Source organism: Phascolarctos cinereus, unplaced genomic scaffold (genome assembly GCF_003287225.1).
Source record: "Phascolarctos cinereus isolate Bilbo 61053 unplaced genomic scaffold, phaCin_HiC Scaffold_4;HRSCAF=312, whole genome shotgun sequence".
Lineage (NCBI taxonomy): Eukaryota > Metazoa > Chordata > Mammalia > Diprotodontia > Phascolarctidae > Phascolarctos > Phascolarctos cinereus.
In genome coordinates, this window is record NW_027555847.1 from 551,085,959 (window position 1) to 551,111,706 (window position 25,748).

The following is a 25,748-nucleotide window of genomic DNA, read 5'->3' on the forward strand; positions in this document are numbered from 1 at the left end:
CATTTGTGCTGTATGGGGTGTTCAAGAAGCAAATAACCTCTTCAGGTCTGGTTTTCTTTCTAAGAATATGTCAAACACCTCTTTATCATTGAACATTCACCTTTCTTCATTTATGGTTAAGCTCAGGTTTACTGGAGAGGTCACCTTGGACATCATCCTGACCTCTATCGCTCTTCAAAATATGCAATTACATTCTCCCCTACATTTTCTGCTGTGTGGAGAATATTCTTCTGTTGTTTGAATTTCCTTTGTATTTGGAGGTCTTTCTAGTACTCACTTGCAGAACTACTTATTTCAGAAGTGAATTGGTAAATTTAACCATTATGTGTCTTGGAGTTTGCATATTTCCCTATTTAAAAAAAAATAACAGAAATCTATTTTCTTTCTCTCCTACCCCTATCCCAATGAAAAAAGAATAGAAAAGAGAAACAAATTTTTTTATAACAGATATGTGTGGTCAAGCAAAACAATTTCCCTCAATGTTCTATACTAAAATTTGTGTGTTTGTTTCATTCTGCACTCTAAATTAATCATCCACAATGGACAGCATGTTTGTTTCATTATTGGTTCTCTAGAATCACAAATAGTCATTTTTATTATAGTTCTTACAGCTTTCAAAGTTGATTATTTCTACACCATTGCTTGTTTTGTAGGTCATCATCCTGGTCCTGCTTATTTCATCCTTCATTGGTTTTTAAAACTCTTCAAATTCGTCCATTTTAATAATATTGATGTTATATCACAAATTGTTCATCTGGCTATGCTCACCTCATTCTGCGTCAGTTAATATAAGTCTTTTTTAAATCATCTATTTCCTCATTTCTTATAGCACAATAGTATTCTATCACATTCATATACCACAATTTATGCAGTCACTCCTTGAGTTATGGAAATCTGCTTCATTTTCAGTGTTTTTGCCGCCACAAAAAGAGCTGTTATAAATGTTTGTCTGTAAAGGCTCTTTTCCTTCTACATTGATCTCCTTTGGGTATGGACTTAGCAGTAATGCTGACCCTAAGGACTGAATCTCACTCTCCTGACTACAGGCCTGGCATGTTGCACATGCACCATTCAGCAAAGCACAGGACAGCGGAGCAAAAGGAAAGGGGCAGATTTCCATAAGGCCCTTATCTTGGGCCATTTCCATATATTCTTCTGCCTCCTCACAAAAAAGAAAATCCAAGAATTCATGTCCCAGACAAATTAGCAAAGAAACATAGAATGCTGAAGCTGAAAGAAACTTTGGATACCTTTTAGTCCAACTATTTTGACCAGAGAGATCAATTAGATCAATCAGATCATTGATTACTTGACCACAGAGATCAATTAGACTCATTTCTGGGTTAGACAGGTGAGGAAAGAACAGAGGCACAGAGAATACTGATAGAATTAAATTTGACTGATTAAGAAACGAAAAGAAAATGTCATTTACCTTTCTTTATATTTATTTCATTTTTTCCTTGATTCCGTCAGTCTATTTTCCTTTAATATTTACTGACTAGTTCTCCACAGGAAGGAAGCAAACAAACGTTTATTAAGTGACAACTATGTGCCAGGAACCATGCTAAGCACTTTATAAATATCTCATTGGATCCACACAAGAACTCTGAGAGGTAGGTGCTGTTATTAACTCCATTCTACAGTTGAGGAAACTGAGGCAGACAAAGGCTTAAGTGACTTGCCTAGGGTTCCACAGCTACTAAGTGTCTGAGGCCAGATGGGAAATTAGGTGTTCAAAACTCCAGGCTCAGAATTCCATCCATTGCACCAGTGGGAAAGAGGACCACACTGACAGTCAAGAGGCTTAGGTCCTAGTTTCTACCCTTTTATTGACTAGTTGTGTTTCTTTGGGCCAGTCAATTTTAATTTACTATTAATTATACATCATTCATCAGTGCAAGCCACTATGTACTAGGAAACAACAACTATACAAACACAAACAAGAAGTTCGTTTTCTTGGAGCTGCCTCAGATAAGTCATGCAGAAATCCTTTCTTCTTGAAGCCCCCACAGTTATTCCCTAACCAATGGTACAAAAACCAGTGTGAGAGGGTATTTCCAGAAGAGTTAGTGACCATATACCAGGTAGGATGAAAAGATAAGGGAAAATCAGAAAGATAGCATGAAAGCTAGGGAAAAGCTTTAAAAAAAAGTTTAAGCATTTTGCAAAATCAACACTATATTTCCAATTATTTTAGTATGACTTCAGTGGAATTGAACATTCTCTCCAAGACTGTTGATAAGCAGATTACTATGAATATGCATTTGTAAAGCACCTACTATATACCTGGCATCATGGTAAACACTTTACAAATATTCTCTACTCCACAACTCTGAGAGATGTTATCGTGTTCTGTGGAACAAGAAGAGAATTACACTGATTCAACATCTCTACAGGGGTATAGAAATTTACTATGTGTTATATATAAAATATAGACAGGCAGTAAAAATAGCTGAAGTCAATGCCCCTCCACTGGTTCTCCTTAATAGAAGGCAAACGTCAACATGTTCCCCTTTCTTTTTTTCCTTCTCATTTAGTAAATGCCTCATATGTCAAGAAATAAACTTAGAAGGCCCCCATAACTGAAATCTTGGTGGTCTTGAAGGGCCCTTCCACTCCAAAATTCTATCTCAATAGCCATGCCATTCTTTTTTCAGAATTTCCTTGTCTCCTCTCTTCATATCTACATGTTACAAAGCAAAGTAGAGATCTAGCAAACATTCAGTTTATTCTCTCCTTATGCAACGCCAAAACAGAACCCTCAAGTTGTTTTCTTTGAAAAATCTATCTTATAGACTGGCTGTTTACATTAATCAAATTTTCTGGATAATTTCCAGATTTCTACTCCAGTAATCAGTTGTGTGGGCAGCTAAGTGGCAAAGTGAATAGAGTGCTGGGCCTGGAGTCAGGAAGTCAGGAAGTCTCATCTTCCTGAGTCCAAATACGGCTTCCTCAGACATTAACTAGCTGTGTGATCCTGGCCAAGTCACTTAACCCTATTTGCCTCAGTTTCCTTATCTGTAAAATGAGCTGAAGAAGGAAATGGCAAACCACTCCAGTATCTTTGCAAAGAAAACCCCAAATGGAGTCAAGAAGATTAAGACACAACTAAAATGTCTGAACAACAACTACAAATCAATTGTGTAGGTAAAAAGCTTGCCCCAAGATAAGAGCAATAGGTAGCCTTAACTACTGGCTCCTAACCTTGCTTGTAAAAGCAGTTAGATATTCTTTTCAGGGTTCTGTTCCTTCAACTGAGTTATTCTCATTTCCCTCTCTTCTCCATTTAAAAATCTCTCTGTCCCCAGTGTCTGCTGAAGTACTCAGGAAATATGCATACAAACGTTTCCATAGCCAGACGGATAAGCACCATCTCAGAGTGCCCATACTTCTTGGAAGAAACAACTCCAAAAACAGTACAGGAATCCAGAAGTCTATGAGGAGCACAGCAGGTGGCATTTTTGAAAGTAAAATTGCACTTCAATAGATGAGTAAATTAGAGTCTACCAATAATACTTGACACTGGAATAAAGTGAATATTCTAATATCCTTCTTTCTATTACACACATTATGGGAAACCAGAAAGATGACAGCAAAGCTAGGGAAAAGTTTTTTTAAAAAAAGGATTTAAGCATTTTGTAAACTCAACACTACATTTCCAATTATTTTAGTGTGATTTTAATGTAACTGAACATACTCTCCAAGAATGCTGATAAATAGGTTTCTATGAATGTTCCAAATAAACGATTTAATATCTAACATTAACATTATATGTCAGTTTTCTCATCTTTGGACAAAGAGCTGTGTACTTGCATGCTGGTGTATTTCTATGTCCATATCTATATCTATATCTATCTATCTATCTATCTATCTATCTATCTATCTATCTATCTATATATGTCTATCTATATATATATATGTATATATATATATGTCTATATATATATATATGTATATATATATATATGTATATATATATATATATACATGCAATTTTTTGCCTTTCAATGCCTTAATTTTTTTTAATTTATTTAGTTTTTTTTATTTTCCCCCAGTTACATGTAAAAACAATTTTTAACATTCATTTTTAAAACTTTGGGTTCCAAATTCTCTCCCTTCCTCCCTCTCTACCCCTTCCCCTACTGAGAAGGCAAGCAATTCTATATAGATTATACATGTGTAGTCATGCAAAACATTAGTTTTGTTGAGAAAGAAAACAGACAAAGAAAACTCAAGAAAAATAAAGTAAAAAAAGTATGCTTCAATCTGTATTCAGACACCATCCATTCTTTCTTTGGGGATGGATACCATTTTTCATCATAAGTTCTTCTTGGATCTTTGTATTGCTGAGAATAGCTAAGTCATTCACAGCTGATCATCTTACAATATTGCTGTTACTTTATACTCCATACATTTCACTTTGCATCAGCTCATGCAAGTCTTTCCAGGTTTTTGTACATATAGGTCCTTTTCCTTTTTGTTTTTTATCCCTTTGGGGATACAGACCTAGTAGAAGTAGTGTTCACAACTCCACCAACAGTGCATTAATGTCTCATTTTTCACATGTTCCCTCCAACATTTGTCATTTACCTTTTCTGTCTTATTACCCAATCTAATAGGTATGAGGTAGTATGTCAGAATTGTTTTGATTTGCATTTCTCCAATCAATACAGAGTTAGAGCATTTTTTTCATATAACTATAGATAGTTTTGATTACTTCATCTGAAAACTTCCTATCTTTTGATCATTTATCAATTGGGAATCACTCCTATTTTTATAAATTTGACTTAGTTCTCTAAATTTTTGATAAATAAGGCCTTCATCAGAGAAATTTGCTTCAAATTTTTTTCATAGTTACTATTGCTAACTATTTCCCTCCATCCTATTCCTCTCCCCCATTTATTCTATTTCTCTCTCCTTTCACCTCTCCCTCCTCAAAAGTATTTTGCTTCTGACTACCCCCTCTCCTAATCTGTCCTCCCTTCTATCACCACCACCACCCCCTTCTCTAATCCCCTTCTCCTCCTATTTTCCTCTAGAGTAAGATGGATTTCTATACCCAACTGAATGTATATGTTATTCCTTCTTTGAGTGAATTCTGATGACAGTAAGATTCACTCACTCCCTCTCACCTCCTCACTGTTCTCCTCCACTCTAAAAGCATTTTCTCACCTCTTTTATGTGAGATAATTTACCCTTTCACTTGCCCTTTCTCCCTTTCCATTTCTCCCAATACATTCCTCTCACCCCTTAATTTTATTTTTTAGATATTATCCCTTCATATCAACTTACACATGTTTCCCCCTCTGTATATATGAATGTATGCATGTATGTATATATAATGTATATATACATATATATGTATATGTGTGTGTATGTATATGTATATATGTATTCCTTCTAATTGCCCTAATAATGAGAAAGTTCCTATGAGTAACAAGTATCATCTTCCCATTGGAATGCAAACAGTTTAACCTTATTAAGTCCCTTATGATTTCTCTTTCCTGTTTACCTTTTTCTGCTTCTCTTGAGTCTTGTATTTTATAATTCAAATTTACTATTCAGCTCTGGTCTTTTCATTAAGAATGCTTGAAAGTCCTCTATTTAATTGAATAATGATTTTTTTCCCCCTGAAGAATTATACTCAGTTTTGCTGGGTAGGTGAATGTTAGTTGTAATCCTAGCTCCTTTGCCCTCCAGAACATCGTATTCTAAGCTCTCCAATTCTTTAATGTAGAAACTGCTAAATCTTGTGTTATCCTGACAGTGGCTCCATAATACTTGAATTGTTTCTTTCTGGCTGCCTGCAATATTTTCTCCTTCACCTGGGAACTCTGGAGTTTGGCTACAATATTCCGAGTTCTTATTGTGGGATCTCTTTCAGGAGGTGATTGGTGGATTCTTTCAATTTCCATCTTACCTTCTGGTTCTAGAACAACAGTTTTCCTTGATAATTTCTTGAAAGATAAGGTCTAGGCTCTTTTTTTGATCATGGCTCTCAGAGAGTCCAATAATTTTTAAATGGTCTCTCCTAGATCTATTTTCCCGGTCAGTTGTTTTTCTAATGAGATATTTAATATTTTCTTCTTTTTTTTTATTCTTTTGGCTTGAGTTTATTGTTTCTTGATTTCTCATAAAGTCATTAGCTTCAATTTGCTCCATTCTAATTTTTAAGGAATTATTTTCTAAAGTGAGCTTTTGCACCTCCTTTTCCTTTTGGCCAATTCTACTTTTTAAGGAATTTTTTTTCATCAGTGAATTTTTGTGCCTCTTTTTCCATTTGGCCAATTCTACTTTTTAAGTTATTCTTCTCCTCATTGGCTTTTTGCACCTCTTTTACCATTTGGCCTAATCTGTTTTTTAAGGTGTTATTTTCTTCAGCATTTTTTGTCTCCTTCATCAAGCTATTGACTCATTTTTCATGATTTTCTTGCATTACTCTCATTTCTCTTCCCAAATTTTCCTCTACCTCCCTTACTTGATTTTTCAAAAATCCTTTTTGAGCTCTTCCATGGCCAGAGACCAGTTCACATTTTTCTTGGAGGCTTTTGATGTAGGAGTTTTGAATTTGTTATCTTCTTCTGACTGTGTGTTTTGATCTCCCTTGTCACCATTGTAACTTTCTATGGTCAGAATTTTTTTTCTGTTCTTTGCTCATTCTACCAATCTATTTCTTGACTTTTAACTCTTCATTAAAGTAGGGCTATGCTTCCAGGGTGGAAGATGCACTGTCCCAAACTTCAGGGGTTTTATGCAGATGTTTTCAGAGTTATTTTTAGGGACCTGTATGTTTTCAGTTCTTCCAAGGTGGTATGATCTAAGCAAAGGTGTGTTTACTACCCTCCTGGTCTGTGCTCTAGTCTAAGGGACCACAAGCACTCTATTATGCCCTGGAATTGTGAAGAGGGTCCCTTCTTCACTGTGGCCACAAGCTTTGGAGTGCTAGTGATCTTCCTCACCCTAGCACTACCACCTAGGACTGTGACCTCGATACAAGTATAGGCAAAGCAACAGAGTCCTGCCTCAGAGCTATCAAAGAGACCCCTATAATCTCCTGAGAATCCCCTTACCATCTGTTGCTTAAAAGCTCTGGAAGCAGCTGCTGCTACTACTGATTCAGTGGCTCCCAAGGCCTGCTCTCAGTTTAATAGGTCTAAGCCTGTGCTGGCATGGTGTGCATGGGACTGTGTTCCACTCTCACCCAGGCATGAAAGACCTCTACAGCTGACCTTCTAAGTTATCTTTCACTGGAAAATAATTTCACCCCATGCTTTTGTGGGTTCTGCTGCTCAAGGAATTGTTTCATGGCATTATTTAAAAGTGTTTGGAGAGGTTTTGGGGAGAGCTCAGGTGAGTCACTGCCTTTTCTCTGCCATCTTGTATACACATGCATTTCTTGGGGGCACAGGATATGCTGAAGGTTTTGTGGACCTATAACTCATTAGTCAACACAATAAAAGCCTACCTAAATACCCTTTTCCCTAGAATAGAATCTCTTCCAAGGCACTTTCATCTGGGAACTCATCTAAACTGCTATATTTATTGAAGTACCAAAAGGATTTAATTATGAGGGGGTTGTCTTTCTAAACACCTGTAAGGTAGTCCTATAGTATAGATACTAAGGACAGCATGATATGGAAGCACTAATTCATTATAAGGGAATAACAACAGTTCCTGTCTCTCTACACTATTTCTAATTGCTTTCAATTATTTAAAAAGATTATAGCTGTTATAGCATAATATTACATATAAATGCCCAACAATATCAAGGATACTATCCTAATATCACAGCAGATAGGGGAGGAGGGGTCAGATTGAGAGGGCACCAACTTAATACAAGAATACATCTTAGTTCCCTGGGGAGAATGGGGGAGTACAAAAAAAAATCTTATCAGTTGAAACCATTTGAACTTTATTTTGTCTGCTTGACCTTAAAGTCAGAAGTCCAATACCAACTAAGATCATCCTAAGTGAAATACAGACAGATAGATAGATAGAGATATAGACAGATATATTTTAAATTGAAGGGAAAACTATGAACTTTTGAAATTTAAAATAAGTCTTATTCTGTTAAAAAAAATTTTCCCAATATAAAGATCATTTTTCTAACAATCAAGCCAGAAGGCCGAATCACATTATGCTAATCGCTAATACAGGTCCTGAAGATATCTCAAATTCAACATGTCCAAGCCAGAATTCATTATCTTCCCTACCCTATCCTGTACCCCAAAAAACTCACCCTTATTCCAAAATTCCCTATTTCTGTTGAAAGCATCATCATTCTTCCAGTCTCCTAGGTTCAAAACCTTGGCATTATACTCTACTTTTTCATTCTACTTCATCTCAAATATTCAGTCAGTTGCCAAATCTTGCCATTTCTACTTCTACAAACAATTAGGTTACATAGTGGATAGAATGCTGAATTTGGAGTCAGAAGACTTGAATTTAAATCCTGCCTCTTAGCTGTGGGCAAGTACATTAACTTCTGTCTGCCTCAGTTTCTTTTTCTGTAAAATGAAGTTAATAATAGCACCTACTTCACAGGGTTATTGTGGGGATCAAATAAAATAACATATGTAAGGCACACTGCAAACCTTAAAGTGCTACATAAATTCCAGCCCTGTTCCTGATTTTATGGATATTAGAACCATGCCTCTATTGCTGTCTCATCATGGAACTTTCTTTAGTGCATGGGGCCTTCCTCACCCTGGAACATCCTATAACACATATGGCCTGCTCGATCTAGTCACTCAATAAACATTTATTAGGTACCTTCTATGTGCCAGGCACTGTGTTAAGTGTTGGGTATACAAATACAAAGACAATCTCTGCTTTCAAGGAACAGTGCTGAGCTCCTTCTTTAAATAGAGGGCCTGGAGCCCATAGCCCAACCTTCCAATCAGAGGGACAAAGAGTACTGAGGAGATGTGAGTACAAGTGAATACCAGGCAGATTCAAGGAAGACCTGATGGAGACTTCCAAAGAAGTCCAAAAGCTGTATGTTGTCTTCAGTCAAGTCCAACTCCATGATCCCTTTTGGGGTTTTCTTGGCAAAGATACTAGAGTGATTTGCCATTTTCCTCCCCTGTGGATTAAGGCTAAGTGATTTTCTCAGGGTTATACACCCAGTAGTTGTCTAAGGCCAAATTTAAACTCAGTTCTTCCTGACCTCCGGCCCAGCGCTCTGTCCACTGAGCCACTTAGCTACCTCAAAAGTAGTATAGCTGGTGGGAAATGGGGAAATGCTCATGCTGAATATCTCACCATAGGACTTAGCCCCTTACCCCCATTGGTGAGTTCCTCCTAGAACCTTCACTTTATGGACAGGCCCACAATGGCCTCCTCTCATTCCACTCCTACCTTCTTCTTGACTTTCTAGACATCAAACCATATCCCTGTGCCTGGTACCTTCATTTTCACCTATTCCACCCTACTTCCCAACTTTTCAGATCCCTTAGCACAGTGCCTGGAACATAACACTTAATAAGTTTTTCCTCAGATTTCTGAGCATGAAGCCAAGATGGCAGAGTAGGGAAAGCACTCATCTGAACCTTCCTGACATAGCCCTCCAAACAATTTTAAAATAGTCCCTCAAACCTCTGGAGTGGGAGAACCAACAAAAAATCAGAGCGAGACATTTATTGTTAGGTTCTCTGCTAAGCAGGGTCATTTAGGTGGTACAGTGGATAGAGTACTGGGCTTGGAGTCAGGAAAACCTAAGTTTACATCTAGCCTCAAAAACTTCCTAGTTACCCTGGGTAAGTCACTTAACCTCTGTTTGCCACTGGAGAAAGAAATGGCAAACCACTCCGGTATCTTTTCAAAGAAAATTCCATGGACAGAGGTCCACAGGGGTCAAGAAAAGTTGGACAGGATGGAAAGGACTGAACAGCAACAACGCTTCCAAACACTGGAAATGCAAAGAAAGGTAAAAACTATCTCCCCACTCCAAAAGAGATAATGCAAATAATTAGGTGCTTACAAGAGATACTCAGAATAGATGGAAGGAAATCTCAGAAGGGAAGACAGTTTCTGGGGGACTGGGAAAGGCTTTCTGCAGTAAAGATAACAGATGCTAAATGGTGGAGAGGAGGAGGAAGTACAATCTAGGCAGGGGGGAGAGTTAGTATAAAAGAATAGAGTTCCAAGTGGGAGGATTAGCAAGTAGGTCAAGGTAGCTATATACATGAGTAGGTAGACAAGAATAAAATGTCAAAAGGCTAGAAGGATCCAGGTAATGAAAAATCTTAAATGCCAGAGGAGTTTGTATCTGAACCTAGTTGTAAGAGAGAAACCACTGGCATTTACCAAGTAGGTGAGTGAATGTTAGATCCATGCTTTAGGAAAATCACTTTGGCAGCTGAGTGGTAGATAGAATTAGAGACAGAAAGACCAATCAGATGGCTATTGCAACTTCAGATGAAAGGTGATGAGGGCTTGAACTAGGGTGGTACCTATGGGAGTGAAAAGAAGGGGACATATACAACAGCTGTTGTAAAGGTAGAAACACTTAGGTTTCACAGTGGAATGGATATGTGAGCTGAATGAAAGTGAGGAAGACACTGAGGTTCTAAACCTAAAACACTGGGAGGATAGTTAGAAGACGGGAAGGTTTGGGGAGAAGGTAATTAATTCTACTTCTTGAATTTGAGATACCTACAAGACTTCTAGGTTGATATGTCCAAGAGGCATTTGGTGATGAGTTATCTGCATCTATGAAAAGTTTTGAAGACTCATTATGGCTGAAAAACTGTGTGTATAAATTTGAGTACAATAATAGCTGACATTTATATATAGCTCTTAAAGGTTAACACAACATTTTACCTTTATAATCTCCCTTGATCCTCACACCAGTCCTGTGAGATAAGTGCTAGAAATGTTGCTATACCCATTTTCCAGGTGTAGAAACAAATGTTCAGAGCTGTAGGTATCTAAAGCAGGATTGGAACCAAAGAATTCCTGTTACCAAGTGCATCATTCTTTCCATTATACCATACTGCTTTGGCAGTTATGACCACTCATTTGAGCAATGTTCAATGTTCTGTTGTCACCTAACATAATTTTAATTATAGGGGCCCTTCAAACCTCAAACACTCATTCACATACCTTATAAAGTGGTTTGGGAAGGAATTACATGAAGAGGAGAAATAACTTTTTACCCCCATGGGAAAAAGCACTGGAGAAAGCATTCCTTAGCTGAAATAAAATATTTCTAAATAGACATGAAATGAGATAATAACGGTCAACTAATAGTTCTTAGTAGCTTCTGGCAGGTAGCATTTCAGCATTTGTCATGATGGCAACTAATACTTAAATGACCCAGTTCAGGGAATAATCTATCATTAGGTCTTCGAGCTTCTTTGATGTCCACAACAACAGAAAGATATTAAAAAAACAAATAAGCACGAAAGAAGAGCCATAGAAAGTCAACTGAGTACATGTTTGACTGCATTGGAAACTATCCTGTTTATGGAAATCTTTGAGTAACTAAAACAGGAAAATTCTGAAGGTTGCTGCCACTTGCAATTAAAGGGTGTGTTAAGTGTATAAAAAGTTGTATTTTTACTAGAAACATTCTGAGTTTTATCTTCCTGTTTTGACTACAGGCCTTCTGACGAAGGGCCTGAGGTGTTATAAATTATCCCATTACTCACTCTCCTCAGGTATCCCTGCTGGACAGAGCAGGAAGGAAGTAAATCTTGGAGTCCTGCACTTATATTCTTTAATCACACACATGCTTGCCCTTCAAAGTAGTAAATCATTGTCTTTTCCTGGTCTGCCATGATTCATGCCTGAAACAGAGAGGAGAGGAGACAAGCTCTCAGAAATGCCATGCCAAAGGAATAATAACTTTATATGTTTTTCAGTAATCATTAGGCACACCAATGCTACATGTTTTTCAAGTTGGCATTTGGATAAGTGTATCATTCCAAGGGCCAATAGTCCATTCTATGGATATACTTCACATATTATTGCTTTGCAAACTAAACATTTCCAGACTCAATGCCAATTTTTAAACTCCATTAAATCTTAACATCTATATCAAGTTAGATAACTTGGAGATGTCTTCAATTGGTGGAACTGGCCAACTATTGATGCCTATTTTCTTATAAACATCACTAGGCAGAAATATGATCAATCACATGTTTTAAGATGGGATCCAAGTCTTTAAAATACTGTGTCAAAATTACACAAAGAAAAGAATTAAGTGCAAAGGTACACCAGAGAAATATATCTCTGAAAAAATATCCTGAGGGTTTCTAGTCTTCTATTTATCATTTATGATACACAGATATAATATATGTGCTTAATGTAGATCAATTGATTTACAAGCATTTATCAAGTTTCTGCTATGTTCTAGGTACTGTGGTAAGCACTTGGGGGTGCAAAGACAAAAGTGAAGCCTGTTCTCAAGGAGCTTACAATCTAATGTGTGTGTGTGTGTGTGTGTGTGTGTGTGTATACACATATACATGTGTGCATACATACACATATATACATATAGATAGATAGATAGATAGATAGATAGATAGATAGATAGATAGATAGATAGATAGATAGATAGATACACACACACATCACTTTGTAGGGTTTGAAGAATGGAGGATCAGCAAAGGCTTCTTCATAAGACATTATGGTTAGGAATAGTCAATGAAAGGCTGAAAGACAGTCAAGTAACATTTATTAAATGCCTACTGTGTGTTAAGCACTGAGGATACAAAGGAAAGCAACATACTGTCCCTGCTCTCAAGGAGATCATAGTATAATAAGAGAGACAACATGCAAACAGCTAAGTTCAAACAAGACATAGGAAATAATGTACTAAGAATAAGGAGGACTAGAAAAGGCTTCCTGCAGAAGCTGGGACCTCAGCTGAGACTTGAAGGAAATTAGGTAAGCCAGGAGGTAGAGAGGAAAGGGGAGAGTATTCTATGCAAGAGGGCAGCTAGTGAAGAGCTCAGAGTTTGGAGAGATAAAGGGTTTTATTTGAGGAACAGAAAGATCAGCATTACTGGATCACAGAGTATGTGAAGGAGATTAAGTTGTAAGAAGACTAGAAAAGTAGGAAGGCACCAGGTTATGAATGGCTTTAAAAGCCAAACAAGATTTTATATTCAATCTTAGAGGTAATGAGGAGATATTGGAATTTATTAAATGGCAATGTGAGGTGAGGGTTAGATCTTTATTTTAGGAAGATCATCATAGACTGAGATTAAACCCCCTGTTTTGGTTACGTAGGCACACATTCAAAATGTTTGCTCTTTTATGTGGATGGACATTTTTTTCTCCCCGTTAGGACTTTCCCTCTCAATACACAACACACTAACTGTCTGGCTTCCATGTGTCTTCTCTGGCCAAAAGAGAAGTGCAAGGTCAGTGGTTTTAGTGACATTTAAATATCTATAGTTGTAGAGATAAGAGCAGCTCCTAGTTCTTGCCAAGCAGATGCCCAAAGCCAAAGGAATAAGGCCAAGTGACAGAAAAGATTTCCTGCAAATTTCACTAAACTTTTTTGTTGAGTTTGCACCATAACTATCAGCTGCTCTTAAAAAAAAACTGGCTTCATCAGATTTGATATTAGAAAAATAACAGAATAATAACTATGCCATGGTCTCCCAGCTATAACACTGGTGATATTGATGAGTGAGTGCTAATGAGCACTGTGGCCACATGGTTTGGTTTTTTTTTTTATTTGCCTCTTTGACCTTAATTTTATTTCATTCTAGGGGCTGGAATCTAGTTCATCTTGGACTGAGAAATGCATTATGAAAACCATTCAACAAGGACCAGATCAGGCTGTCTCACTGTTTATATCAAGAGCCTTTTCAGCAAAATGACCACAATACAACACCAGATTCAAAAATGACTGAGAGGAATCATTTGGAGAATGTGGGAGAATAAACAGCTAGAGCATGTGGGAATATGTATATGATCACAGATCATTTAAAAAGAAACTACTGTCCTCCATTTAGATAGTACAATGTAATTATTAACAGAAGGGAAAAAATAAGTACTCTACTATTTTAACACTGTTGCATTACATACGGGTTTTAAAAGATTCCTAATATGAGTCTATGTGTCTATATTTTAGGAGGCAAAGCTCTTGTAAAGAATATAACGAATTACAGCAGTGAATTCAAATATCTAAGAAGGAATCTGTTCTCTAGATTTCTTTAGAGATTCATTAAAATGAAAGAATGTCTTTTGACTTACCAGTTGTACTCTGGAAATAGAGTTGAAATAAAATCTTAACTTGGATGTGTGTACACACAAAAATATATACTCATCTATAACTACCTATATATGTATATGCATATACATATAGAAATGTTCCCCAGCAAGCCTATCTTAGCTCATGTTTGACATCTAGATGACAGCATATGAATATGACACATTACCCTTTCTCACTGTTAATCATAAGAGTTCATAGTGATATGAATCCCACTATAAAATATGAGTCCTGTGCTACTCAACCCCAACACTGCCATGAATTATTTTTAAGGGGCAGACTTTTTTAAACATACTAGTCTTGTTTTTACCACCAACTGTAAAATCTATATGAATGGAAGGAAACTAAGCATGGTCAACATTTCCCTAGCTATCACCAGGATTGGCAGCAAATTTCCCTAGACTCTAAGAACAATACAACATAACCCGCAGATGACCGTGCTCATCAGATATAAAGTGTCCAAAGATTAAGTCATAGCAGTAAATACTTGAATCATATCCCAACTTCACTTAAATATAAATTCAAGGAAGTATTTTAGCAAAAAAAGAATGTGTATGTCAGAAAAATAAGTGACAGTCTTTTCAAAAATGCTCTTTTAGAAATCTCAGGGATTTGTGCTATCCCCTAGCAGTGGATACAAATTTCTAATGTTTTCAACACAATTCTAATGTATATTAGTGGCTCTGCTCATCTTTTATCTCTATGGAGAGTCTAAGGAGCCCAGGAAATGATTCAAAGAAGGAGACAGAAGGAACAGAAAGCATGAGCCTTTCTACTGGAAGCAAAATTGTCCTCTATCTCCAGGATAGAGAAGACATGAGCTGTGACTTGCCCTGATCTTCCCTTTGCTCTAATCTTGTAAGCTTCCAGAGGAGATGAGCTTGGAATGTGGGAAAGTGTAGGGAAGTGGGTAGAGGGTGGGTGCTCGAGAAGAGAAGGAATTCCTCCATTTCCTTATACCACAAACAGTTGATGGCAACTTGAGATGGAAGTGCATGGGAGAGTTAGACTCAAGTCCTGAAAGGCCAGATTCTGAAGGCACTTTCCTAATCTAAGAAAGAGCTGGGACACTGACAGATTTCCAGCAGAAGCACATGGCATAAGCTGACATCTATGTTGATGTGGTCCAAAATGGGAAATTCATGGACAGTGCTCCTGAACTTCAATATCTTATGTTGAGAAAGGAAAGCCCTTTGTTCCTGGGATTCATGGTCCCAGAATTTAACCTTCTAATCAAAGAGGATGGTTAGCACCAGCCTTGGGAGTTTGCCTTGACGGTAGCCTCAAGTTTGAGAGTCCCCAGATGTGAAATCATTCAAGTCCAAGAGTTCAGAAATCTAAAATCTGAGAAATGAAGATGAATGCTTACATGCCAAGCAGCATCCTTTTTGAGAAAGGAGAGGTATATACACATAGTTACTTAACAGCATCTGGCCTTGGAGAAAGAAGACCATTGCTCATGCGTGCCTACTACATCTGAAGGGCTAAAGCCAAATCAGGGATGTTGGAGAGATCAGAGATGGGCCTTTGCCACTCTCTCTCATGGTGAGGTATTTCCAACACATATAGGGTCACAACCCACAGTTTAAGAAGCACTGAAAGGGTCACAGGGAGAAAAAGTTTAAGAAGCCCTGATTTAGAAAGCAGTGGTCCCAAAAGAAGGGGTACTACAATTTAGGAGTTCCAAAAAGTGAATTTCTTTTCCCACATAGTCGAAGACCTCAACAGATTCTCTGTGGGATTTAAGGGAAAATTACTAAAATATTGGAACTACTATGTGCGTGTGTGTGTATGTGTTTTAAGCTGTCTATGAGTTTTTGAGTATTGTTTGAGTTTTCTCTATCTGTTGACATGGTCCACTGAGTTCTTTGCATCTTCTGGAAGTTTCATGGGATTCAATAAAGGTTATCTTACCCAATATGCATTAATTACATTGAGTGTGTACTTGGGGGCTTGGGTTACTGTTTTTCCATGTTTGGAGAATCCTAGACACAAGACATTTTACTTCAGAGATTACCCCAGAACAAATACTAAGGTTGTGGAATAATTGCTGAAGACAGAGGACAACCCTCTGGGTTTGGTCCCTGAGGCTGAAAATAATCCATAAGAACCCAGAGTCTTTGAGGGGCCTGTGCCTCAGGTGAAATTAATTGAAGCTTATTCTCATTAGTCAAGAGGTCCATTTAATCAAGTGATTAAGTGTATTTGGTGTCCAAACTTAAAATGGAAAGAATTAAAAATCAGTTGTATTTTATATTTTAATTTAATAGCTATAATGAGTTTTATAGGTATGAACAGAAGAAATTAATATTTTAACATGTCTTATCAATCACTTGCAAATATCTGTACATAAAGATAGCTCTCATTTATGTTGTACATACAAAGCACTTTCCTCATGGTCATACTACACAAGGGAAGACTGCAAACAAAAAATGCTCTGTTTAGCATTCAAAGACTTTCAAGACCTAGCCCCACCTACCTTTCTAGTCTTCTTACATCTTACTCCCCAACATATACTCTTCCATCCAGTGTTACTGGCCTCTGGGCTGTTCTACAAACAAGACATTACATCTTTTGGCTTTGGGCATTTTCTCTGGCTGTCCCCAATCCCTGGAATGCTCTCCCTTTTCTGCTCTGAATACTGCCTTCCATGACTTCCTTTAAGTCCCACCTCCTACAGGAAGCCTTCCCTAACCCCTCACTGCTCTCCTTCTTTTAATTATTTCCTATTTATCCTGTATGTAGCCCATTTTTATATATTTGTTTGCATGCTGTCCCCCCATTAGATTGTAAGCTCCTTGAGGACAGCAACTGTCTTTTGTCTCTTTTTGTAACCCTAGAGCTTAGGAAAGTGCCTGACACATGGTAGGCATTTAATACATATTGATTGAATTGAATGGAACTAAATAATCCTTTCCTTATACACAAATAAAGCTAGTCTGAAATAGGTTAAATAACTTCCAAAAGGCCATATCTAGTAAGCAGTAGAAAAAAACCCAGGTCCAAATTCCTTGCTCTTTCCATGATACCATGCTGATTTCTATATACATGAAACTACAAATAATAGAAGAAGATTAATACTACCATCATCATCATCATTAGACACACTAGATTTATTACACTTCTCTGGAGGATACAGAACTGTTCTGGATACCACAGAGTCACCAATTATGACTAAGATGTAACTTTTGTCCTTAAGTCAGCTGACATCTAATCAGAGAAATAAAATATACTACTAGATAACCTAGGGCAACTAGATGGTATAGTGGATAGAGGGCCAGCTCTGAAATCAGGAAGACCTGAGTTCAAACGCAGCCTCAAGCACTTACTAGTTATGTGATCCTAGGCAAGTAAATCAACCCATTTGCCTCAGTTTCCTCATCTGTAAAATGAGCTAGAGAAGGAAATGGCAAGCCCCTCCAGTATCTTTGCCAAGAAAACCCCGAATGGGGTCACAAAGAGCTGGACGTGACTGAGTAACAACAACCAGATAACCTAAACAGCATAAAGGTACAAGTACTCAAGAAGTATAAAGATAAGCATGGAGTCAACAGAATGAGAATCTGAGCCGTCCATAAAATGATATTTTAAAAGTCTCATATTTGTTTTTTAATTTTATTTGTTTTTTATTTTCAACATTCACTTCCATACACTTTTGAGTTTTAAATTTCCCCCCCTCCATTCCTTCCCCCACCCCAAGATGGCATGCAATCTGATATAGGCTCTACATATACATTCATATTAAACATATTTTCACATTAGTCATGATGTAAAGAAGAATTAGAACCAATGGGAAAAACTATAAGAAAGAAGAAACAAAAGAGAGAGCAAATAGTATGCTTCATTCTGCATTCAGACTCCATAGTTCTCTCTCTGAATATGGACAGCATTTTCCATCATGAGTAAAAGTCTCATATTTAAAAGCAGATCTCTCTCTCTCTCTCTCTCTCTCTCTCTCTCTCTCTCTCTCTCTCTCTCTCTCTCTCTCTTTCTCTCTCTCTCTCTCTCTCTCTCTCACACACACACACACACACACACACACACACACCCTCTGTAATCAGAGCAAAAGCATTGAATCTTGAAGTTACCAAGATTTCAACCCAAAATTTTGTGGTTTTCAATGCAGTGGTTTGAGAACTCATTCACATTTCTTTACATAAACAAAATATCCCAGATAATGGTCTCCTGACACTGAGGAGTCACAGCAGGGGCATTGAATTAGGCCAAGTGCTCTACTGATCTATTAATCTACTATTCCTATTTTTTTTTCATAAAGTACCTTAAGGGTTTAACAGGTGAAGATTTTCTCCACCATATGGTTATCTGGCTCCATGCACTAGTTAACACATTGTTGATTTAACAGCAAAAGTGCTATACTTCAAACTACCACTGGATGAACAGAGAGGCATTAGGTACTTAAAAATAAATTAGAAAGCTATGTCTTATAATATAACACCACAGATCTCAAGCGCGGAATCATACCTGAGAATACCCTTCCAAGAGAAACAGGGAAAGAGCCAGACAGAGAAAAAGATAGGTACGAGGCATTTATAAAGGAGTAACCAAGAATGAATAGACACAGGAAAAGTATTCTCTTCATTGAATTCAGCTCTGAATGTAAACCAAAAGCAAACCTAGAAGATTTTAACCCCAGATGTTAAAGATCACTATGCAATGCTCGTGCCAGTTAAAGGGAACTCCCTCTGGAAATTATCAGAATCTGCCCCACAGGCACTTTAAGAGAACTGCCAAAAACAGTTCAAAGTCCAGCTGCCGCCACTGTAGTTGTGAGAGACTAACCAAAAATATAGAGAGAAACTTTAAAAAAGTCTGTGGCTGGTTGGGAAACCAGAAACTGAAGGAGCAGTGGAGTTCAAATAAACCATTTCTCTATGCTCGAGCAAGTGTTGTCTACATTACAACTCAAGTCTCTCAACTCAGGGCAATGAGCAAATGAGAAAATTGAGCCTGTATTAACTTAGTTCTCCACCCCTCAAGGGCCATTTATAAGTATAGTTCGCCTTTAGGAACAGGAGTAAACCCAAGCACAATTTATAGATGCGCCAGGCCTGATACCATCAAGATGACAGAACAGAGTATCCAATAGTAGATAAGGGATTATACAGAGAGGTAGAGTTTCATACAGATGTGGTTGGCATATCATTTTGTTTAAAAAAACAAACAAAAAACCTCAGTATCGAAAATAAAACCAGTTACCAGTAAGAGAAAAAAATGAGAAGATAGTAAACTTCATTCATTTCGTTTGTCCTTTTTCTTTCTGCTCAATTCAATTGAATAAATTTTTATCAAGAGCCTACTATATTAAGGGTACTGCTCTAAGACTCACTCCTTCTCTTGTTTTCCCTTCCTTTTAATGTTATATTTGGTGGCATATGAAAGAAATTATATACATTAGTCAAATACAAACAGAACATTTTGCTTGGATTTAAGGGGAGTGGTTTTTTTTTTCTAGTTTAGAGTTTGCTTTTAATTTTCTGGCTCATTTAGTCATGCATACCTAAGTTTTGTTATAGAGATTTCTTTAAAGTTTCACACTGGGATGGTATGAAAGAATTTGATTCCTCTGTAGTCAGGAATCCCAATATTGAAACCAAGTCTATTTGAGCTCTAAGCTTTCTGGAAGTCCACCTAGGCCATAAGTATTATCTATATTTTTTGTATTTTTATATGTGTAAAAAATGCATTCCCTGATAAAACATAAGCTCCTGAAGAGCAGGAACTATTTCTCTTTTTGTCTTTGATGCCCAGCACAGTCCCTGGCACATAGCAGACATTTAATAACTACTAGTTGATTGATTAATTCCTAGCCTCCATTAAAGTTCTACTTTTGATACTTCAAGAGAACACAGATTCTCAATCTATGCCAATGGAACATTATGGCATCTCCCCCACACTGGGAAAGACTTAACTCTGGGCCCACCAATCAGTCAGTCAATAAACATTTATTAAGTACCTACTATGTGTTAGTCGCTGGGAATATAAAGGAAGGGAAAAGTCAGCCCCTCTTCACAAGGAGTTTAATGGAGGAGATAACACGCGAACAACTATGTACAGACAAGCTATATACAGAATAAATTGTAAATAAACAACAGAGGGAGGTCCCTAGTATTGAAGGGGATTAGGAAAAGCTTCCTATAGAAGGTGAGATTTTAGCTGGGACTTGAAGAAAGCCAGAGAATCCAGGAGGTAGAGATGAGAAGGAAAGATATTTAAGGCATGGGAGATAAGCAGTGAAAATACTCAGAGTTGGGAGATGATGCATCTTGTGTGAGGAACAGAAAGGAGGCCAGTGTCACTGAATCACAGATGTTCATCGACCAAGAGCCCATGTCAGAGGGATAAATTTTTGGCCACAACAACAAAGTCCATCTACTAAGTTAGACAGAAAATGTGATCTACGGCAGTGTATGCCATACCCATAACACCCCCAAAATCATAGATCCTTCAAGTAGTGAAGCGTGTAATCCTGCAATTCTTTTATTTTCTTTCATAATATTCATAATATCAACCAGATAGCCAATCTCTCCTATTATTACACACTGTCTTGAATTGGTCTCAGTGTTACCAGTAATTATTTGAAAGTCTTTTTCTCTCCAAATTCCCAAAGCTCCTTGATTTCAGCAACCACATCATGCTAGTATATCATAGTGCTAGCTATACAATATGTACTCTATAAACATTTGTTGCATTCCAATGAAAATTATCTACTATATTCATCACATTAGCTCAAAGTTCAACTGATATCGATATACTGTCTGGCATTTATATTGAGTCTTGAGGCTTATATGGCACTTTATATATATTCTTTCATTTGACTCTCACAATAACCCTATGAGGGAGATGCTAATATTACCACCATTTTACAAATACAGAAAACAGGGCTTGAGGAGTTCAAAGGACTTTCTCAGTGCTAAATTGCTAGAAAGTGTCTGAGTCAGGATTTTAACCCTGGTCAATTGCCGAGTTGAACACATTATCCACTGCAAATCTCAACAGGCATAGCAATAGATAGAGGGCTAGGATCAGAGTCAGAAAGACACAGATTCAAGTTTTACCTTTAACATATACTACTATTTATGGGACTATTGTCAAGTCACTTAACTTCTTAATGCTCCAAGCAACTAAGACAATTCCTTACAGAACAGTTGCCAAAGTGCATCAGTGCAGGTAGTTTCCATACACTAGTGAAACAGCAGGTCCAGACACATCCCTCTCCCACAAAAAAAGGCAAAGAGTTATCCAATTCTATTTTCAGTTACCAATATAGGCAACTAAATACTTAATAACTGTGTGATCCTAAATCTCACTTTTGCTACCTGTAAAATGAATATATATATATATATATATATGTATATATATACATACATATATATGTACACACACATATATGTGTGTGTATATGTGTGTATATATGTGTATGTGTGTGTGCATATATGTGTATATATACACACATATATATGTATACACACACACACACATTACCTATCTCACAGGACTATGGTGAGGATGTTTTTTGTAAAATCATTATCTATACCTTACTGGATTTTGTGCACATATAATTAAGAACATCCTCATCCTTTGTTCCAACTACAAAGAGAGAATAAACTTAAGGAGGGCAGGAAGACTCACCTTCCTGAGGTGAGATCTTACTTGCTGTGTGACCCTGAGCAAGTCATCTAAACCTGTTTGCCTCAGTTTCCTCATCTGTAAAATGAGATGGAGAAGGAAATGGCAAACCACTCCAGTGTCTTTGCCAAGAAAACTCCAGACGGAGTCATGAAGAGATGAACACAACTGAAATAACTGAACAACATATTTAAGGAATCCATCCAAACTTAAGGAATTCATAAGTGACATGACAAATTTATTCTAAAAACAGCCTATTTTAAGTTAACAGGATTTTGAAATCCTGAGACATGATCTTCCACCTGTCTCTTGTTTCTACTATAATTACCAGCTACAGCTCCGGGCCCAACTCTACACAACCTCTCTAAACCCAAGCTAATGTCCAAACTAATTATCACATTCTCAGATTTAATAAAGTCACTAACAGTCTCCCCCCAAAAGAAGGGCACCAGATTTTTTAAAAAGAAAACAAACAACTAAATACTTACGGTTATCAGACACCCTTCAGACATTTAACGACATATCTAAGCTAGCATTCAGGCCAGGCTCCATGGTTTTATATGGGCCTATTTTCTGTCTTCCAAGGGCACTCTGTGTAACAAATTATACAGCTGTGACCTTGCAAAGATTACAAGAAAGAGACCGATGAGTTCAAATGATAGAAAAGCTTCACCAAAATGAAATCACATTTAATGTAAAGTTAAAAGTAAGACGAATTGTACACCAAAGCACCATAGCATATGGACATTTAAGGTTGTAATCTGAGGGAGCACGAAAGACCTAAATGCCCATTACTAATCATTCTTTTGGGTTAAAAAGCAGATGAGTATTAAAACGCAAATTTCTTATATGTGAAAGGTAGCATATTAAGTCATTATCACCCATTAACACCTTAGCACAAATTAATTTATAGGTTAGCTTGCCAGTCACCAAAGCCCTGAGAGAATGAAGCAAGGAACAAATAAGTTTTAATGAGGGTAGAGGCAGAGAGAGGTATGGAGGATAAGGAAGTGCTGAGGAGTGCAAGCCTCAGTTCAGCATCATCAGCAGAGGTACCCCACGAAGCCAGGTGCAGTATGGGGATATTAAGTGCCTCAGGAAGGGAAGCTGTGAATCTTGTATCTTATACCTAGATGTGGAATTAGTAGTAAGGGCAAATTCTTACTAAGAAGAAAGGATAGGATGTGATTAAGATTTAAAGAGTAAGATGCAAAGACTTCAATGAAACATGATGATGAACAGGGCCCAAAATTAAATAGGAGGAAAGCAGGATGGAAAACATTTGGGAAATCCAAGCCTACTTTCCATTCCATGAACAAGACACTATATCTCTCGGCTCCAAGCACTTTCTCTGGCTCTCCCCCATGCCTGGAACATTCTCCCTTCTCCTCTCCACCTACCAGATTCCCTGGCTCCTTTTAAGTCTCAACTAAAACCCTATCATCTACAGAAAGTTTTCCCCAATTATTCTTAATTCTATTGCCTTGCCTCTTTTAATTTTTTCCTATTTATCCTAAATCTATCTCATCTATACTACTTTTATTTGCTCATTGTCTCCTCTGTTAGATCATAAGCTCCTTGAGGACAGGAACTATCTTTTGCCCCCTTTTATAGCTCCAGTACTTAGCATAATGCCTTAGGAGCTTACTAAATATTTACTCACTGACTGAAATTTCCCAAAATATTGAATGTTTCCCTGTCAGGTACCACCTCCCCCCTCCCCCCAAAAAGCCCCCGCATAGATGATGTTTCAAGATTGATTCAGGTTTTGCAGGAGGCCTTAACACTTTTCAGCTTAACACTGGCCAGAGGAACAAGGGTCAGGAAGAGGGCAGGAAGAATAGAGTTTTAAAGGATCTGAGAGGCAGTGTGGTAGTGTTGGAAATACTATGTGGCTACAAATCATTAAGCTTCCATCTTAGGAGAATCAAAGCGACCAATGACCAAAAGACGAGTCAAAGTTCAGTCTCCACCCATGTTGCCATTTCTTGATTATTTCTTACAACTGTCCCTAAAATCATCAGGGCCTATGTTATTCCTAGCCAACTGTACTATTTCCTTACTCTGCCTCCCCCACTTCTCAAAAGTGTTTTAAAAATACAAATGAGCATTCTGAAAAATATCAAAATAGTTGTCCTGTGTAAATTGGATTTTTCCAAGCCTGCGTGTCCAAGATCTTATATTTGGGGAAAAGACTGATAGGTCTATCTTGCCTGCTAATCCTATCTCAGGAACAATTTAGTGAGGAAAGAACCCAAGTCTATTGATTCTGGGTCTAGCATTTTATCCATTAGGTCCTGGCTGTTTATCTACAGCTCTTATATTACAAAAGTCATGTCTTTGCTAAGACTTTCATCCCAACATTTTAAAGCTTACCTAGCCATTGAAATATTGGCTTTTTGAATAAGAAGAAATTCAATCAAAGGCAAGAGATTAGGTTGCGAATAAATTCTGACCAGATCTGATGTCATTATGCAACCTCAAACAGCATTTAACGCTTTTTTTTTTTTGCATCAGAACTGCATGATTCTCATGCTGTTGACTGGTAGAATCATGTTAATTTTGCAAATGATAAATCAAAGGAGATCAGATGCCCCAATTTAATACGTCTGTCCTCTATGAACAGTTATTTATGCTTTGTCAGGTGTTCTAGTTCATAGACTCACATGATCTCAAAAGTTGGAAGGGACCAGATCTGCCCAACCTCTACCTGAATAACAATCCCATCTATAGCACAGCCTCCAAGTGGTCAGTCACCCTTTTATTGAAGATCTCAGAAGCAGCCTATTTTGATTTTGGATAGCTCAGATTTGCAGCCTTTACCCATCAGTCCTGGTTCTACCCATTGGGACCAAGCAGAGAAGTCTAATAACTCTTATGGCAACATTGTGTAATGAGAAGAGCAATAGATTTCAAGTCAGAAGACTTGGGTGGGAGTCTCAGCTTTTAACACTCACCAGATTAACACTCACCAGATTAACACTCACTGTGATTCTTGGTGAGTCATTTCACTTTTTGAAACCTCAGTTTCAATGTCTATGAAATGGGGATAATAGCATTCATATAATCTAACTCTCAAGTTTGGTGTGAGGAAATTACTTTGTAAGCTTTAAAACACTGCATATTGCAAATTATTAAAAAATTATTACTCCTCCTCTACAGTTCCATTCTAATGCTTCATTACAACCTGGAGATTACCTTGGTGCCTTGAAGGTGATGCCAGTTGAACGCAAACTCAAACAGGTCTAATATTGTAAAGGATTCAAGTTTGGAAGTAACAATAAAACTTACGTCTTCAGTTGAAAGACCAGCCTAGCTAAAGTCAGAAAGGCTTGTAAGCAGGTTTGCTGCCAGAGAATGAACTTTTTACCTAGTTTAATTCATAAAAGCCATCTTAGAGATGACATGACCTGTGCTAGTCAAGGGAGAAATGACATGAATATTACCTCACAGGAGAACTGTGAGCAAAGTGCTCTGCAATAATGCTTTAAGTATTCTATAAATATGAGCTATTATTGCATGAGCCATTCAACTAGAAAGCAGAATACATCATCTTTCCTCCCCCCAAAGTGGCAGGAGAAAAAAATGATGAGAAAATACAGTGTTATTAGGATTATTGCAATAGACTCCTGAATGGGCTCCCTGCCTCAAGCATCTCCCCATTCCAGTACATCCTCTCTCCAGCTGTCAAATGATTCTCCTTCAGCACAGATCTCATCCTATCAGTCTCCTACTCAACAAACTTCAGTGGCTTCCTATGGCCTCTGGGAGAAAATAGTGAAACTCCTCTGTCTAGTTTTTAAAGCTCTTTGCAACCTGGCCCCAATCCACCTTTTCAGGATCATCGGATATGACCTCCCCACAATGCCTG

General features: G+C 37.5%; 1 long non-coding RNA gene across 1 annotated transcript in view; it reads right to left on the reverse strand.

The window, feature by feature from the left end:
- Nucleotides 1-11,660: 11,660 nt before the first annotated feature.
- LOC110208717 (uncharacterized) overlaps nt 11,661-25,748 on the reverse strand; it is a 267,294-nt gene continuing 253,206 nt past the window's right edge. Inside the window, exon 4 of the long non-coding RNA XR_013485733.1 lies at nt 11,661-11,792. This is a non-coding gene — a long non-coding RNA (uncharacterized LOC110208717). The remainder of the gene's footprint in view (nt 11,793-25,748) is intronic.